This window comes from Heterocephalus glaber, unplaced genomic scaffold (assembly GCF_053883595.1).
Source record: "Heterocephalus glaber isolate CG9 unplaced genomic scaffold, H.glaber_assembly_v1.0 deba00001547, whole genome shotgun sequence".
NCBI lineage: Eukaryota > Metazoa > Chordata > Mammalia > Rodentia > Bathyergidae > Heterocephalus > Heterocephalus glaber.
In genome coordinates, this window is record NW_028258340.1 from 4,267,152 (window position 1) to 4,284,563 (window position 17,412).

Below are 17,412 nucleotides of genomic sequence, written 5' to 3' on the forward strand. Positions count from 1 at the left end.
TTATTGTTCAACTGGAGGAAAGGGACATAATTTCTGCATCAGAAGCGCAATCATAGGCCAGGTGTGGTGGCGCACACCTGTAGTCCCAGCACTCGGGAGGCTGAGGCAGGAACATTGCCAAGAGTTGGAGGCCAGCCTGGGCTACATAGTGAGTTCAAGGCCAGACTGAACTACATAACAAGACTCTGTCTCAAAAAAAAAGTGCAATCATTTGTTACAACCAACATCAGAATTTTTATTCATTCTGTGAATGAATGTTTATGTTTTCAGTGTCTCTAGTTTTAACAAAGACTGGAAACAAAACTGAGGGCTGGGGATGTAGCTCAGCAGCGCCTCACCAGGTCTTGAGTTTCACACTTGGCGGGGGGGGGACAAAAACAAAACAAAACAAAACCTGTTCATTGAGGGGAGTAGAAGTAATTTTGTTTTCTGTCTGTAAAGCATGAATTGATAAGGAATTTAGATGAATAAAATCCAGTAATAAAATATTTTTAAAAGAAACTGACCAAATATAGGTGGATAGGGTAATGGCTAAACTATTACCCCCAGGTGCTTAACTGCCTAGCGGTAGTAATTTAATTTGTAACCCTACACCTCCAGTCAGGGTTGTTTGAGAATATATTTTATGTGAGAATATTATGGAGATATTCAGTAAAATTTCAAGAAAGTGGCTCATGCACAGCAAGCTTTCTAGAGTCTTTTTTAAAAGAACCAGGGCATATAAAATAGTAGACACAGAGGCTGGAGAGGTAGCTCAGTGACAGACCACTGCCTAGCCTGTGTGAAGCACTGTGTTCCATCCCCAGCACTAGAAGAAAAAAACCCAAACTGTAGGAACAAAATTTTGTTTCTGTTTTTTTTGTTTGTTTTTTTGAGACACAGTCTTGCTGTGTAGTTCAGGTTGGCCTTGAACTCGTGGAGATCCCCCTGGCTCAGTCTCCCCAGTGCTGGGATTACAGGTGGGTGCCACCACACCCTGCACAACAAAAATTTTATAGCTATACAACAATGACAACAAAACAAAAATCCTTTAGCATTGGTCCTCTTTGACTGAGAAAAGGTGTCCAGAAAGATTGATGAAAGAAATGCTCTTAAATTTGAGAGTAAAGTCACTGAATGAGGGGATGGAGAGAACAAGTCCTCAAGAAATTCTGGAGAAATAAAAAGTGAATCGTAGGAGAAGAGGGCTGGGAAGGTCCAGGGCAGAGGCTAAAGATGGGAAACAGTAGGAGAAGCAATAAAAGGAAACCAAAAATATCCAGCTCAACCTGCTGTCTGCACGGATTGTAAAATGAAAATTGGTGTTCTAGTTGAAGACTTGGAAAAACAGCAAGATCCTAAATTAATGAAAATTCTCTTTTCCAGCACTCTGGGTTTAATAAGACAAAAAGCAAAACCAATACAGTTTAGGGATACTTGTAAAACTTTAATTTTTTTTTTACTATTTGTATTTTTAATTGATATATCCTTATTGAGTACAGTGTAAGAATTTGATGCACGTATACAATGTGTAATGAGCCAATCAAGGTAATTAGCATTTCCATCTCTTTAAACATCTATCATTTCTTTGCATTGGGAAACTGAACTCCTCTCTTGGAGTTCTTTATAAAGTAGATAATAAATTAATTTCAAAAGTGGTGGCAGTAGTAGTGGGCGACACGAGATGATGCCGCAGACCTGGAGCTGCAGAAGAGGGTGACATGTGTGGAAGAAGTGGTGGCCATGATGGGGTCTCAGTATGTGAGCCAGGCTGACCATGTGATCCCCCTGCCTCAGCCTCCAGAGTAGCTGGGATTACAGGTCGACATCCCAGTGCCCCACTATTAATGAGATTTTAAAGCTGTAAAATCAAAATTACCAGGCAGAAGATGGCCAAGGAAAGGTGCCAAGAAAAATCCTTTCAAGATTGTCTTAAAAACATAGAGAACCATAAAAAAAAAAAAAAAAAAAATTTAAATTTTTAAAAAAACATAAAGAACCAAATGAATGAGAAGAAGAATAAAAACTTGGCAGAGATTGGCAAATACAGGTGCTTTATACCTTCACCATGCAAAGTAATTATCAACACTTCTACACTGCTGAAAAATTACCAAGACAACAACAGAATGTTAGTTTTAGCTTCAGAAAATGAAAAATCCAAAGTGAGAGAATCCCAAGATATCATCTTGCAGCTTGCATGTCAGTTATACGCACTGAAAGGAAAACTTACTTCACAACAAACAGAAGATACTGGCCAGAGGCAGGGTGTATGTCTGTCAGAAAGGGACTCCAATCAAGATGACAACTGCAGGGACTCATTTGTGAAAGATTTACGCAAGTTCCACTTCAAGAAACTGACCTTCTAGGACAAAGAGAATCATTCCAAATAGAAGACCAAATGCTTTCCATTCCTCAAGATACACTGGGATTTTATTTTGATTCAGGTGAAGCTAAATCTACTGCTAATGTCTGACCTAGAACTGTATCTCTGAATTGCCATAAAAAGGAACATTTTAATACTCAAAGTTAATTCAATACCTTGGATGATTTTGAAATTAGTCATTTGGCAGTGCAGGCTTTTGAATTTTTTGAATTGGAAAGAATTAGAGAGGTAGACCCAGTAGTAAACATGCACATGCCCAAAAATGAAGAAAAAAAGAGGTTTGTCAGTGAAACAAATACAAAATTAACTTATCACCAAGGCTGATTCACCCTGGAAAGTTTACCAAAGCAAAAATCATTTTATAATCTAAATCTGAAAAATAAAGTAATCATAAAGAAGCATGAGTAAAAAAAAAAAAAAAGAAAGAAAAGAAAAAGAAAAGCAAATGGAAGAAAACCTAAATCTATATCAAAGTATAAAGGAAACAAAAGTAAAAATCAAAAGACTATTTTCCCCCAAAATTGGATGAATCTATCTGTTCCAGTGATGCCTACAATTCTAATTTGAAGAAAGTGTTCATCTCCTTTCTGACAAAAAATGAACAAAGATTCTCTTCTACTAGAGAAGAAAGCAACAGTAAATCTATTATAGACAGCTAAATTAGGTAGAAATACTGTGGGCAGTCAGACAAGGCTGGGCCTTCAAGGAAGTCAGTGCAGAGGATGAGAACACAGAGAAGCTGTGGCTGGAGGCACATCTGAAGATTAAAGTCACAAGGGCCAGATTTGCATACAAGCTTGAGATTATTGATACCACCCTTCTGGGATTTGAGACCATTATCTCATTGGGGGTGGCTCAACCTTTCCAATCCACTAGGAACACTAAGACTAAGACTACAGATATCAACCAAGGTTAATGATGTCATCCATATGCCCTTGTTACTATTGGGTCAGTGTTACCTAAACGACTTATACTTGTAATCTTATTGGTTGATTATCTTTTTTTTTTTTTTAGAATATTCATGTAAACCTTAATTTTCAAATCTTAATTTTATATTATACTTCAGCTGAAAGGTTCAATGTAGTAATATATTAATATGCATTTATTGTTAAAATTATTATTGTGATGTTATGCATTCATTTTTATACAAAAGATTTTAGAATGGTATACTTTGCATATATAGCACATCTTTATTTGGAATAGGTAGTTTCCTTTTTTTTTTCCCCATTAAGTTTATTGGTACATTTTCGGTATGAAATACAGTTACATTCATCATTGGGATCTTGTACCATTACATGAGTATCTTGGTTCTTATTTTTTTCCCCATTCCCCTGCCCTCCCTTCACCCCCTCCACCCTTCCTTATTTGCAAAGACTTTGTTTCCATTTTTTTCTTTTCTCATATTTTTTCTTTTCCCTTTTTTCCTTTCCCCTACCCTTCCCACTTCCCCTGCTCCTTTAGACCTTTTCTTCTTGTTACACAATATCAATTATACATTTTTAAATTACAATATAAAGATCTAGGAGACATTACCACAGATTTTACAGAATTTAAAAGGATATAGAAAGCATATTTCAAAAATCTGTTTTGAAATAAATTTGACAACTTCTAAGAAGTAACTTGGAAGGCAAATTAATGAAACTACCTCTGGAGGAAATATAAAATTTGAATAGCACCTATTAAAGAAAGTATATTCCTAGCTTGAAAACCTACCTATATGACAACAACAGGCTCATATACATTTTAACTGATAAATTATATCAAACAAAGCAGAAAAAAGAAGGAACACTTCTCCCCTCATTTTAGGAACTCAACATTGTGCTAATCCTAAAACTGGATAAAGATAATAGAAGAAAAAAGTATGAACATAGATAGAAATTTGTTTAACAAAACAATTAGAAGTCAGATCTGGCAGGATGTAGAAAGTGGTTTTGTTATAGGGATGGCAGTGTTGGTTCAGCATTGGAAGATCCACCCTCAAAAGTCATCATTTTAACAGAGGAAAAGAAAAAGCCATATGATCCTGTCACTAGTTGGAGAAAAAGTATTGGACTAAATTCCATAGCTGTTCATGGTAAAGCTATCAGGAGACCAGGAGTAGAACAGAACCTTCTCAACAGATTAAGGACATACTTCCAGTGAGAATGCCTTATATGAATGGAGACGATACAATGCTTTCTCCCTAAGGTGGGGAACAAGGGCAGATATGCTTACTCTTTATCTGTCTGTATAACTTTGAAACCTAGTCCCCACCAAAATAGTCTGGCAATAAAATGACATAATTAGGATAGGATTGGCAAGGTAGAAGCAAAATCTTTATATGTAGATGAAATGATCATCTACAGAGGAAATACTAAGAAATCTCTAGGAGCCCCTAGAACTTGTACTTGAATTTAGCAAGATTAGAAAACACAAGGTATATATAAGAATTCAGGTCTACGTATACTTGCTATAAATGAAGAATTGGATATTGAAATTTAAAAGTTATGTAGGAGTACAAAGAACCTAGAAAAGTTAAAAAAAAAAACAACAGTGTTGGAAGACGTTTAGTACCTAATTTTAAGACTTCTTCTAAAGCTACAGTAATCAAGGCAGTGTTGGTGTAAGGAAGGACATATAGATCATTGGAATAAAACAGAGAATCTAGAAATAGAACCACACATATATGGTCCACTGAGTTTTGAAAGATTATTTAACATTAGCATTTTATAGAATATAAACTCAATTCAAGAGCTGAGGAAAAGATAGTGTTTTCAGTAAATGGCACTAGAACACCTGGTATCCGTATATAAAAAATTAACCTCACCCCTTTTTTTCCATACATGAAAATAACTTGAAGGGATCTATGAACCTAAATATGAAAGCCTAAAACTATAAAACGTTAAGAAGAAATTATAAGGGAAAATGTTTATGAATTCAGAGTAGGCAAAAACTAGTGTACAAAAAACATGATGTATAAAAGAAAAAAATTGATAAATGAGATTCCATCCAAATTTAGAACTTTAAATGACATCATTAAAATGAAAAGTAGTCCTTAAACAGACCATATTTACAATGCATATAACCCATGACCAGAATATATAAAGAATTCTTAGAGCTCATTAATAGACAACCCAATTAAAAAGTAGACATAAGAAGATGATAAATAGCCAGTACAGCACAAGGAAAGGTGTGCAACTCTAGAATCAGGAAAATACTAATCAGTACAATAATAAGATTGAATTATACACTCATTAGGGAGATGAAGTTAAAAGTTTTAAAAGCCTTGTCATGACTTTTTCTTTTTGTTGGATTCTCCCCCTTTGCGTTTAATTTGTCACCCACAATGGATTCATTCTGCTGGGATTCCTGGGGTTGTGATCCTCATTGTCTTTTCCTAGGGTATTGTCTAAAATTTTTTGGAGTGCCGGTTTGGTATTCATGAAGTTCCTGAGGTGCTCTTTATCATGAAAGTATCTTATTTCTCCATCAATTTTGAAAGATAGTTTTGCAGGGTACATCAATTTGGGTTGGAGGCTGTTTTCCTTTAGGGCTTGAAATACATCACTCCAAGCTTGCCTTGAGGGTTTGTGTTGAGAAGTCTGCTGTGATTCTGATGGGCTTTTCTTTGTATGTGATTTGTTTCTTTTCTCTCACTGCTTGTAGAATTTTGTTCTTCTGTTGGATTTCTGGAATCCTACCTATTATATGCCTATGTGTAGATTTTTTTTGATCAAGGCTATTTGGAGTCCTATATGCCTCACTTATCTGTATGTCAAGTTCTTTTCCCCTCCTTGGGAAGTTTTCTGCCATCACTTCTGTGAACAGTTTTTTTATGTCATCTGCACTCTCTCCTCTTTCTTCATTGACTCCAATCAGTCTTATGTTATTCTTCTTTGCATCGTCTAGCAGCTGCTGGATTGATTTCTCATGTTCCTTTACAATTTTAAAGCAATTTTTCTTTTCCTGGTCACTAATTGCAGTCTTTTCTTCTATATCTGAAATTCTATCCTCACATTGGTTCATTCTGCTGCACAGACTTTCGATGGAGTTTTTAATCTCTTGGAAACCAGTTTGCATCTGTTTTATGGATTCCATTTGTTTCCTGTGTTGGGATTCCATCATGTTCCTCAGATCCTCTATTTTTTTATCTGTGTCCTCTCTAGATTTATTAATCATGTCTTGTACCATGAGCAAAATCTTTGCTGTTATCTGAGAAATTATTTCTGATTTCATTTTTCCCAGATCCTCTTTTGTTGCCAGTTCAGAGAGTCCAGGTGGTTGAGTATTAGATTGTTCCATCTTGTTTCCCTTTGGGGTTGCTGTAGGTGATCCAGAAGTCTGTTTTTGAGACTTGTGTATGTTTCTTCTCATTTCCTCGGTGGGGGGGGGGGGTACTTCTGGCACCTGCGCAGCTCACCTTCTCTGCCCTAGGAGCTTGGGATGGCAGCAGGGGAGCTTCCTTCTGGGTGCTGGGACCAGCTGAGCTTCTCTGCCCTAGGAGCTTGGGATGGCAGCGGGGGAGCTTCCTTCCGGGTGCTGGGACTGGCTCCCCTTCCTGATTATTGTTTTTTACCCACCCCTCATGACTTTGCACTATGAAACCCTTTGAGAAGTGGGCTCATTGGCAATACATTCGGGTTTCCTCCTGTCTCTCAGGAGCTATTCTTATTCCAAATACCTGTACTCCATTCCTATTCCCCAATAAATTTTCCTACTCTTAATGTCTGTTGTTCTTTATAATTCATTCTTCTACTTCAGGAAACACAAACTTGGCATATCTGACATCTAGCATGTTGGGGATTACATTTATTTTCCTTATCCTTTTTTTTTTTTCTATTGGAAGAGAAACAAGCAATGATGCTGATTTATCTCAGCTTGAGGAGCAAATGGTGATGAGCAAACAAATAGCTATTTTTCAGCAAGAATTTCCATCCATGGCCAAGAATAGAAAGGAAAGTTGAACTTGATAATGAGCATTACTAATCAGTTACTGTTTCTCCTCTGTTTCATTTCTATATTGTCATAATTTAGAGTTCCACATGATTTATCTGTCCTCATCCATTTAGATTCTTTCATCACCAGGTCAATCATTTGGGATATTTCTTTGCCTAGAATGTTTGTGAAGTAGAATGCATTTTTCATAGGTCTCTTCTTTCTCTTCATCATTTTGTTTAAATAAATACACTTCCATCACAAGAAAAAAACTAAACACAAGGATACTACAAAGTTTCTAAATCAAAGTTTTCAATAAAAATAGTCCCAGGGGTGGGGATTTAGCTCAGTGGTTTTGCCGCCTGCTGCACAAGCGCAAGAACCCGAGTTCGATCCCCAGTACCAAAAAATTTTTTTTAAATTAAAAAACATAAAAATAGTCCCTGTTCTCCAGAGCCTGGTTCCATGCTGATTGTACATGAATCCTGATGTAGTCCCTTCCTTTCCTTTGATTTCAGAGGCAAAACTTCAGCAACATTTTCTTCTTTCTTCCCAACACCTCTATGAGGAGGTCTACTGATCCTTTGCTTGCTAGCCTTCAGATCTTTGCCCTCTCCTCTGAATTCACAGGTGGTGATGCCTGGGAACCATGAACCATGTGTGGAAGCTCCTTTGCCACGTGTTTTCAGTTAGGAAGCACAGAAAAAGACCACAGGATAACAGGAAAAGAAAGCCAGTGGATCTCTTCTCCTTCCCTTCACTTTAGGCAGTCTCCTCAGAAGTTGCATCTGCTCTCTGGCCCCAGCTCCATGGATCAGTTATTTCTGAGAAGGCCCATCCACATGGCTCCCATGTTCATTAAGGACCTCAGCTCTTCTCTTCATTCCTCCAACTTGAGAGTTTAGAACTGCTTACCATGGTTGCAGATCTTGGGGTTCCCTCATGTTTTTTTTTTCTTCCTTAGCATCTCATTAGGTATCATCCTCAGTATTCTTTCCATACATTAGGCCTCAGCTTCCATCCCCAGCACTAGTGTTCTTGCCCTGCATGGATGTAGAAAAGAAAGGATCCCAAAATTACCTGCCCTAGTAATTTTCAGACACCAATGAGACAGTTTACTCCATTTCCAGCAGTATGCAATCTGGGGCTGGAAATCAGTAGCATCTATTTTCCTTATCTTTATATCAAGTCTGATGTGAGCATCTGTGAATCCAGCAGTTCTGGAGATGATTCTGATGATCTTTTTGGGCCCCCTTGCAAGTACACTCAGAACCTTACAAGTACATCAGGTAGGAGACCAGTCACCAGGCTCAATCGAAAAGAGCACTAAAACACACGGATGACAAAAAGATGGAGGATTCTAAGCCAACAAAAACTCCTACTAGTGCACAACCTAAGCTTCACCCATCACCTCCGTCCCTCCTTATAGTCTGAAGTATATCACCAATGTTTCCTGTAAGAAAAATCAGGAGACTTCCTCTTTCTTGGAAAAAAGACTAAAGAAAGCACAACAACATGTTTGCCTCAGCATGGGTGCACAGCTAGCATGAAGTATACAGAGCCAACATTGGCTTTGAAACAGACAAAAACAAACCTTTTATGGATTCTTGAATCCATAAAAAAATCTTTTATGTTTCTTGAATTCTCCTGTTTTTTTTTTAATGTTACTGTTTTTAAACTGAGAAAGGATTTGATACATCCTTTTTATTTTATTTTATTGGTACATTTTAGGTATTCAATATAATGACATTCATCATTGGAAATTTGCATCTTTACATACTCCCTCTTGGTTCTTATTTTTCCCCCTTCCCCTGCCCTCCCTTCAACCCCTCCATCCCTCCCTATCAACAAAGACTTTGTTTCCATTTTTTCATTTTCTCATATTAATTCCATTCCCTACTTTCCTTTCCCCTACCCCTCCCACTTCCTTCCCCTTTGCCCCTTTTCGGCCTATTTCACATTATCTATTATACATTTAGTCCTTATTAACACTTTCAGTTTCTTGCACTAGAGAAACTATTCAGTATTTACATATATGTGTCCTATTTATTTCACTTAAGAGTATTGCCTCAATGTGCATCCATTTAGCAATAAATATCTTTAATTTCTCATTTTTATGGCTGAGTAGTACTCCATTTTATTAAAAAAACCACAATTTCTTTATCCAGTGTCCAGTTGATGGGCATTTGGGCTGTTTCCAAGTTTTAGCTATTACAAACTGTGCTGCTGTGAACATGGGTGCACATATATCACTGTGGTATGATTCTTTTCATTCTTTTGGGAAGATACCCAGCAGGAGAATAGCTGGGTCAAATGGGACTTCCAGTCCTAGTTCTTTGAGGTATCTCCATACTGATTTCCACAGTAGTTGCACTAGTCTAAACTCCCACCAGCAGTGGATCAGGGTTCCTCTTTCCCTACAGCCCTGCAAGCATTTGGTATTGGTTGATTTCATGATAGCAGCCTTTCTTTCTGGGGTGAGGTGGAATCTCAGTGTTGTTTTCATTTGCATCTCTCGAATGACCAGTGATGTTGAACATTTTTTCATATGTTTATTTGTTATTTCTACTTCTTTGAGAAATGTCTCTTCATTTCAGATGCCCATTTTTGGATTGGGTCTTTAAATTTGGGAAGCCTAATTTTTTTAAGTTCTTTATAGATTCGAGATAGTAGACCTTCGTCTGAGGAAAAGCAGGTGAAGATTTTTTTCCCACATTGTGGGTTGTCTCTTCACACTGCTGGTGGTTTCTCTTGCTGTGCAGAAGCTTTTTAGTAAGAAGAGATCCCACTTGTTGATTGTTTGTCCTAGTTCATGGGCAACTGAGGTTTTTTTCATAAAATGTTTTTCTACACCAATGTCTTCAAGAATTCTTCCTAAACTCTCTTCCAACTGGTTTAGTGTTTCTGTTTTAATATTTAGATCTTTAATCCATTTCAATTTTAGTTTAGTGCATGGTGAGAGGTATAGGTCTAGTTTTAGTCTTTGACAAGTTGAAACCCAATTTTTCCAACACCATTTATTCAAGAGGTTATCTTTCCTCCAGTGAGGGGGCTTGGCAAAGATGAGGTGCCTGAGTGTGTCTGGAGTTGTTTCTGCATCTTCTAATCTGTTCCACTGGTCTTCAGGTCTGTTTCTTTGGCAGTACCATGCTGTTTTTAATCACAGAAGCTTTGTAGTATAGCTTCAAGTTGGGGATTGTGATACCCCCTGCCATGTCTCTGTTACCTAGAATTGCTTTTGCTATTCTGGGTCTCTTCTTGTTCCAAATGAATTTTGGGGTTATTTTCTCAAGGTCCATGAAGTATGCTGCCGGGATTTCAATTGGGATTGCATTGAATCTATATAGCAATTTTGGAAGTATGGCCATTTTCACTATGTTGATCCTTCCTACCCAGGAGCAGGGGATGTCTGTCCATTTGCTGATATCATCTTCAATCTCTCTTTTCAGAGTGCTATAGTTTTCAGAAAAGAGGTCTTTGATTTCTTTTGTTAGGTTGATTCCTAGGTATTTCAGTTTTTTGGATGCTATTGTGAAAGGAATTGTTTGCCCTATTTCACTCTCAGTGAGTCTGTCATTCATGTAGAGGAAAGCTATTGATTTTTGTGTGTTGACCTTGTAACCAGCTCCTTGACTGAATTTGGTTATTAAGTCTAGAAGACTTTTGGTGGAGTTCTTGGGGTCTTCTATATAGAGTATCATGTCATCTGCAAATAAAGATAATTTGACTTCTTCATTTCCTATCTTTATTCCTTTTAGTTCTTTCTCTTGTCTCATTACCGTGGCTAATGTTTCCAAAACTGTATTGAACAGGAGTGATGATAGTGGACATCCTTGTTTTGTTCTTGATTTTAGTGTGAAGGATTTCAGTTTTTGACCATTTAGTATGATACTGGCTATTGGTTTTTCGTAGATGGTTTTTATCAGTTTGAGGTAGAGACCATCTATTCTAATTTTTTGTAGGATTTTTATCATAAATGCATGTTGGATTTTGTCAAATGCTTTTTCTGCGTCTATGGAGATAATCATATGGTTTTTGCCCTTGGCTCTATTGATATAGTGTATTACATTGATGGATTTGCATATGGTAAACCATCCCTGCATCCCTGGGATGAATCCCACTTGATCAGGGTGTATGATCTTCTTGATGATCTTCTGCATTCTGTTTGCCAGTATCTTATTCAGGATTTTTGCATCTATGTTCATTAGTGAGATTGGGCTGTAGTTCTCTTTTTCGGTTGGGTCTTTCTCTGCTTTGGGGATCAAGGTGATGCTTGCTTCCAGGAATGAATTTGGGAGTATTGCTTCCCTTTCAATTTCATTGAAGAGTTTAAACAGTAGTGGCAGCAGTTCCTCTCTAAATGTCTTGTAGAATTCAGCACTGAAATCATCAGGACCTGGGCTTTTCTTAGTTGGTAAGATTTTAATTACGTTTTCAATTTCATTGGTTGATATTGGGTTGTTTAGAATTTTTAGATCTTCTTCGTTCAACTTTAGTAATTCATGCATATCTAGGAATCTGTCCATTTCTTCTGTGTTTCCCATCTTATTGGCATATAGATTCTTGAAGTAGGCATTGATGATCCTCTGGATTTCTGCTGGGTCCATTATAATTTCATTCTTTTTATTCCTAATTGCATGGATCTGGGCCATTTCTTTCCTTTTTCTGATAAGGTTGGCTAAGGGTTTGTCGATTTTGTTTATTCTTTCGAAGAACCAACTCTTGGCTTCATTGATTTTTTTTGTATCTTTCTCTTCATCTCCATTGCATTGATTTCTGCTCTGATCTTCATAATGTCCTCCTTTGTATGAGCTTTGGGTTTGTCCTCTTTTCTAGAAGCTTGAGGCTCAGCATCAGGTTGTTTAATTGGGCTCACTCTGTTTTCCTAATATGAGTATTCACTGCTATGAATTTCCCTCATAAGACTGCTTTCATTGTGTCCCATAGATTCTGATATGTTGTTATTGTCATTGTCATTTAATTGAAGGAACTGTCTGATTTCTTCTTTAATTTCCTCTGTGAGCCATTGGTTATTCAGAAATGTGCTGTTCAATTTCCATGTGTGTATGAAATTTTTGCTGTTTCTTTTGCTATTGATCTCCAATTTCCTTGCATTATGGTCTGATAATATACAGGGGATAACTTCAATTCCTTTGCACTTACCTAAATATGTTCTATAAGCAAGTTTGTGGTCTATTTTGGAGAATGACCCATGTGCAGTTGAAAAAAATGTGTATTCTGATTTTGTGGGGTGGAACACTCTGTAAACATCTGTTAAGTTCATATGTTCAAGAGTTTGATTGAGTTCTAGTATTTCATTACTTATTTTTTGTCTAGCTGATCTATCTATTTGTGACAGTGGGGTATTGAGGTCCCCCACTACTATTGTATTAGTGCTTATATGATTTTTCATGTCCGTTAGTATTTGTTTTATATAGTTGGGTGCACTAGTGTTTGGTGCATAGATATTTATGATTGTCATCTCTTCCTCTTGGATTCTTCCCTTTCCAAGGATGTAGTGTCCTTCTTTGTCTCTCTTAATCAGTGTGGGTTTGAAATCCACTTGATCTGCAAAGAGGATAGCTACTCCTGCTTTTTTTTCGGGTTCCTGTTACATAGAGTATTTTCTTCCACCCTTTAACTTTCAGTCTATGCATTTCTTTTTGAATTAAGCGTGTTTCTTGTATGTAGCATATTCTTGGATCTTGCTTCTTGACCCATTCTGCCAGTCTATTTCTTTTGATTGCTGAGTTAAAACCGTTAACATTGGTGGTTATAACTGATACGTATTGACTTATCATTGCCATGACTTTTTCTTTTTGTTGGATTCTCCCACTTTGCTTTTAATTTCTTGTCCTGCCTGGTGGATTCATTCTGCTGGGCTTCCTGGGGTTGTGATCCTCATTGTCCTTTCCTAGGATTTTGCCTAATTTTTTGGAGTGCTGGTTTGGTATTCATGAAGTTTCTAAGGTGCTCTTTATCATGAAAGTATCTTATTTCTCCATCAATTTTGAAAGATAGTTTTGCAGGGTACATCTATCTGGGTTGGAGGCTGTTTTCCTTTAGGGCTTGAAATACATCACTCCAAGCTCTTCTTGCCTTGCGGGTTTGCATTGAGAAGTCTGCTGTGATTCTGATGGGCTTTCCTTTGTATGTGATTTGTTTCTTTTCTCTCACTGCTTGTAGAATTTTGTTGTTCTGTTGGATTTCTGGAATCCTAACTATTATATGCCTATGTGTAGATTTTTTTTTATCAAGGCTAGTTGGAGTGCTATATTCCTCACTTATCTGTATGTCAAGCTCTTTTCCCCTGCTTGGGAAGTTTTCTGCCATCACTTCTGTGAACAGTTTTTTTATGTCATCTGCACTCTCTCCTGTTTCTTCATTGACTCCAGTCAGTCTTATGTTATTCTTCTTTGCATTGTCTAGCAGCTGCTGGTTGATTTCTCATGGTCCCTTACAATTTTAAAGAAATTTTTGTTTTCCTGGTCACTAATTGCAATCTTATCTTCCACATCTGAGGTTCTGTCCTCACATTGGCTCATTCTGCTGTGTAGACTTTCAGTGGATTTTTTAATCTCCTGGAAATCTGTTTGCATCCATTTTATGGATTCCATTTGTTTCCTGTATTGGGATTCCATCATGCTCCTCAGCACCTTTATTTTTTTATCTGTATCTTCTCTAGATTTATTAATCATGCCTTGCACTATGAGCACAATCTCTGCTGTTATGTGAGAAATTATTTCTGATTTCATTTTTCCCAGATCCTCTTTTGTTGCTAGTTCAGGAAGTCCAGATGGTTATCAGAGTGTTCCATCTCATTTCCCTTTGGGGTTGCTGTAGGTCATCTGGAAGTCTGGTTCTGAGGCTTGTTTACCTGTTTTCTCATTTCGATTGGGGGGAAAGCATGCTGCTGGCGCCCATGTGGCTCACCTCCTCTGTGCTGGGAGCAGTGGTAGGTTGGCCCGGGAGCCTCCTACTCTGCCCTGGGAGCTGTGGCAGGTTGAACTGGAAGCTTCCTCTGAGCTGGGAGCTGTAGCATGTTGACCCAGAAGCCTCCTCTGTGCTCTATTTGATACATTCTTTTAAAAGTATTGGGCCAAGCGTGGTGGTGCATGCCAGTAATCCAAGCACTCAAGAGGCTGAAGCAGGAGGACTGCTGCAAGTTTGAGGCCATCTTAGGCTACATAGTTAGTTCAAAGCCAGACTGAACTACATGGTGAGACTCTGTCTCAAAAGGAAAAAAAAAGGAAAAAGCTGGAGAAGAAAAATACTCTTCAGAATCATACCCCCAGGGACCTACTTCCTCCAAGGAGGCCCCACCTCCTAACAGCACATTCAGCTGTGAATTGGTCAATGGGTGAACCCAATGATGAGGTTAAAACCTCAAAATCCAATCACTTCTCTAGGAATGTCTTAATTCAATCAAATTAGCAACCAAAAATTAGTGTTTGCAGGGCACGGTGCCTGCAAGCCCATAATCCTAGTACTCTGGGAGCCTGAGGAGCAGGATCAAAAATTCAAGCTCAGCCTGGGCAATTCAGTGATTTAGTGAGACCCTATCTCATAATAAAAAATAAAAAGGGGGCTGGAAATATAGCTCAGTATGAAGGCTCTGGGTTTATCCCTAGTATTTTTCTTTTAAGTAACCTTCATAATTTCAAAACTCCCTTATAATTCTAAAACCAATTCTGAAATTGCAGTGTTACTGGAGTTACTTCTTATACCAAATGTTAAAATGAGATGCCACTTCTGTTGCATCAGTGAGAAAATATATCATGAAAACCAAATAGCTACATAGGATTGAATGATTTGTAAGTATTGACGTAAAGCAGCAGTTCTCAAACTTGGGTCCTTTTCTTAGCATGTTTTTCATGAGTGAACATGTGTGTTAACTGTACCTTTTTATTGCTGAGTAGTATTCCGTTATGTTCATACACTCAGTTTGTCTATTTGCCTATTAGTAGATAAGGAATATTCTTAGTTGTGTTATGTTAAAGCTGCTATGAACATTAGTGTACAGTTTTTTGTTTGGACATTTTATTTCCACTTCATTTATCTTGGGTAAGTATCCAGGAATGGAATTTCTGAGTTGCATAGTTAATATTTTAACTCCAGAAGCAGTTGCCAAACTGAGGCTGGAGATTAGGGTGTGGAAAACTGCCTGGAGAAGTGGGCATGACCTGCTGATCACAGAGTCCCAGGACACATGTGCAGAACAGTTCCCAAAGCCCTGCACGTGGAACCACTCAGAGAGTGCTGGCTTCAATTGTTTTTGTGAGAACTCGAGAAGATTTTTGATAGGACAACCTAGATCTGATGTCAGCCTGAGGAGTGGGAGATAAAAAACAGCCACCATGAAGCCAGGCACCACTGTTAACTCTTTCAATGACCCACCCTGTTGTTTATAGGGTATATCTCTTTTCTTACCTTTAGTTGGCCCAAACCTGCTCTGCAAAACATGTTTCTTTTCTTTTCTTACCTTTAACCACTGAAGAGTTTATCCTGAACATCAGTTGGGCAGCATGTTTGTTTACATACTGACTATCCTTAGCAACACTTGGGCAGGTGTCATTTCAACCAATTGATTCTTGTCGCACAATAAGATGCACTATATATATTCATACATCTGTTTGTTTTATATCTACTGTTTTTTGCATACTTTTTATTTAGAATGTTGTATTCACCTTTGATGTTTATTTCTAGTGAAATCTGATAATAAGTTCTGGTTATTTTCTTTTACTAATTCATGGTTATTTTATTTGTGAAAAATTACTTTGAATTTTGTGCTACAAACTATAAAAACTGTTACTGTAGGTTCATTAGATATAATTTTTATACTTCTGCAAAACTCATTGATATTCTTTTACAATACAAAATGGACACACTTCAGACACTGAGACTGACTAGGAAGGGAGTGCCAAAAGATCTGCAAAAGAAAAAGCTGAAAAAGTGAAAAATGTTAGCATATCACAGAGGAAAAGTCTGTGAAATGGAATGGAATAGAATGACAAAAAAGATGTCTCCTTATTGTCAATTATTCATAATACAGAAATGATAGAACTTGAAAGAAGAAATGAAACTAAAAAATTCCAATAGTGGTCAATGATTATAGTAATTCTATGGGTGGTATTGACAGAATTGACCAACATCTAACAAGCTATCCTGAAATCAAAAAGCAAGGAAAGAGGGCTGGGGATTTAGCTCAGTGGTGCAGCTGCCTGCCTTCCAAGCAGAAGGTCCTGCATTCGATCCCCGGTACCAAAAAAAAAAAGCAAGGAAAAAGATATTACTATAAAATATGTATGCATCTTCTGGATCAAACAATATGGAACTTGTTTGTTATTTATTCAAAACAAGGGGATTCAAAAATTCATTTACAATTTAGATTAGGTATAATAGACCAAATAATTGAAATACAGGTTACTGAAATGCCAACCAGGACGTCCATCATTGATGTCTTCACCATTACATTTAGTGGGTATACATTTTATTGAAATAATAACACCCACAGAAAAAAAGGAAAGACCAACATGACAATATAAAGCATGTTGTTCAAAGAAAGACAATGATGCAAAAAGAATTCAGAGACTAGATACTACTCTCCATATTATAACATTGCATTGTGTGTTGAATGTTTTAAGATATACCATACACAGAAAAATTGAATAAATTTAATAAAATTGTCATTTTTATATTTCCTGTTATCTTATAAAAATTAGCAAACAAGTATGCAATTTTTGGTCATCCTGTATTTAAATAATTGGACTGATAAATGGTTAATAAATGTGAAAACTTTCTATCTTTTGCACTCTTCTTGAGCAATTCTTTGTTCTATTTAGAAAGAACCTAGAAACTACCTCTAGAAGGAGACTCCAGCACCCCAAAATCCAGCAACAAAACCATTTTCTAAAGTGGATGTGCCCTTTTACATCTCTGCTAGCAGTACCTGAGGCTGCAGTTGTGCTGTTCTAGTGCCAACAACTGGAATGATCAGATGTTTACATTGTCGACATTCTAGCAGGGGTATAATAGTATCTCAGTACCCATGTAGTTTTAATTTGCATTTCTCTGATGACTAATGATATTGAACATCTTTCGTTCTGTACCTGCCCTTTAAAAATTTGCAAAGTACT

The 17,412-nt window shown here is 37.3% G+C and overlaps 1 pseudogene; it reads left to right on the forward strand.

Moving 5' to 3' along the window:
* Positions 1 to 1,868: 1,868 nt before the first annotated feature.
* Positions 1,869 to 17,412, forward strand: part of LOC101722897 (shugoshin 1-like) — a 75,939-nt pseudogene continuing 60,395 nt past the window's right edge.